This window comes from Galeopterus variegatus, unplaced genomic scaffold, assembly GCF_000696425.1.
Source record: "Galeopterus variegatus unplaced genomic scaffold, G_variegatus-3.0.2 Scaffold47, whole genome shotgun sequence".
NCBI classification, from domain to species: Eukaryota; Metazoa; Chordata; class Mammalia; order Dermoptera; family Cynocephalidae; genus Galeopterus; species Galeopterus variegatus.
In genome coordinates, this window is record NW_007726158.1 from 1,305,958 (window position 1) to 1,308,281 (window position 2,324).

Genomic DNA, 2,324 nt, shown 5'->3' on the forward strand with positions numbered 1-2,324 from the left:
CAATTCCTGAAGAAATGGGGAAAGAGAGTAGAAGTTCAAAGCCAGGGAGTTCTTCTTAAGCAAGTGAGTCAGAAGTTGTCCATTTCACTTCTGTTCATGTTCTACTGGCAAGAGCCAAGTCATATGAGCACCCCTTGCTACAGGGGAGCTGGAGAATGCAATCCCAACTGGACAGTCACATGCTGGCCACAGCTCTACTACCATGCAAGAAGAAGGGAACACATTCTGGAAAGACAACTAGCATTGTTTAAAGTAAGGTGAATTGGGAAATAAGTGCTGAGCACCAAGCTGGGGAAGACATTTATCTGAAGAAACCTCTGTTCTGTAAAACTGGCCTTGGGACCCCACTACCACCCCAACCTTAAAGTAGGTAGAATTAGACAAAGGGCAGGCATTCCCTGAAATTCTCAGGAGAGATTTCGGATTATCAGGGAGTTTAAGAACTTGACCTTCGAACATCTAGCTCAAATATCCCACTTTTTAGATCCTAGGATCCCTATTTTGTTAGGACACTTGACCCATATCCATTCATATAGCTTAGGTAGTCAAAATAAGTTAGTTAGATATATCTGGAGAAACTAAAACACACACACAAACAGTAACCACACTACCAATAACAAATATAACTACTAACATCTTTCTGGGAAAACCTGCTATGTTTGTTCTACTTAAACACACAACGGGACACTCATCCGTGTCCTATATGGACTAGAGAACCTCTAGTGTAACCAACAGTCTGAGAATAACCTAGATTAGTAATAAAACTAGACCTTTTTATTTTTATTTTCTATTTCATTTTATTTTATTTTTTTGGCACATGAAAATGTATTACCACAGTGTTTTCACCATCAAAATTTATGATCTTGGTCTTTCTTTCTTGCCTTTGTACAGGGCCAAAAGGGAGACATTGGCTACTTTGACAACCCTAAAGTGGACTCCAGGAATGTCACCAACAGCATGACCTTTTCAACCAAATCCAGCCACCAGAACTTCATCCTTTTCCTCGATAAAGTTTAAGCAGCCATTATGGGGTACAAAGACTGTGATTTTCTTGCCATTCTTGATCGGCTGGACCCTGACATACTTCCTGATGTCAGAATTTGGCTGTTTGGCTTCAACCCCTACTTTTTCCAGCACAATTCCCTTTGCATGGGAAGCACCTCCAAAAGGATTAGCCTTCAAGGCTGTGCCCAAATGGGCTTTCTGGTACTGCTTATCATGCCCCTTCTGGTCCTGTTGGTGACTACGGAGCTTCCTGGCAGTACAAAGACCACGACACTTGCCTATCCTGCCAGTGCCATGGGCCTGAGCAAAAGAGAGAAACAGCACAGGCAAAACTCAACCTTTTTACCAGAGGAAAGTTTAACTTATAAAAATAGCTAATATTTATTGAGTGCCTACTACATGTTAGCATTTTATATCCATTAGCTCATCCTAACCCTAGAACTAGTTTGTAAAACTTTTTGGAGGTTTGGGCTGGCCCGGTGGCGCACTGGATAGTGTGCCGCTTGGGAAGCGCGGCAGCGCTCCCGCTCGAGGGTTCGGATCCCACATACGGACCGGTTCCCGCTCACTGGCTGAGCGAGGCGCGGGGGCAACACCAAGGGTTGCAATCCCGTTGCCGGTCCCTGGTCCGGTACGGGGGCAACACTGAGGGTTGCGATCCGTTGCCGGACACGGAAAAAAGACAAAAAAAAAAAAAAAAACCTTTTGGAGGTTTGAAAACTGGAGCCCAGAGAAGGTAAGCAGTGAGGATTTCATAAGCAGTGAGGGACTGAGCCAGCATTTGAACAGACTTTCTGACTATAAAACCTATGCTTTTTTCTTCTATAGAACACTGCCTCCAGCCATGCCAAGAATAATTTGTGTTTGAGTCATGTGGGGAAACCCAAGTATAAGTGATAAATTGAAATTATCTTGTGGAGGATAGGTTAGATTATTCTCTGTGGTTCTAGCAGAACCAGAAAAAGGAAGGCAGGCATGGGAAAGTAGATTTATGTTGAGAAGGAACAAGAACTTGCCAACAGTCCCACCTTTCTGATAGCAGCCTCAGCTCTAGATATGGTGGTGAGTTCCCCAGTGCCGGGGGTAATCATCTAGAGACTTGGCAAGCATTCATCTGAGTTTCTTGCAGTGGAGAGTAAATTCAATGACTTTTAAGGTACTTCCAGTTCTGTGCTTCCTCTGCTCTAACTTCAAATGTATAGAATACCATTTTATTTTCCTTGAAAACTTTTTACTTGCTTAGGATAAACAGATTTTTGGTTATGGAGACTTAGATAACTGGTTATATGTTTTTGAACCCATTTTAAGTCCTACCCGTG

The 2,324-nt window shown here is 43.0% G+C and overlaps 1 pseudogene; it reads right to left on the reverse strand.

Moving 5' to 3' along the window:
- Positions 1-855: 855 nt before the first annotated feature.
- Positions 856-2,096, reverse strand: LOC103590320 (annotated as a pseudogene).
- Positions 2,097-2,324: the final 228 nt, after the last annotated feature.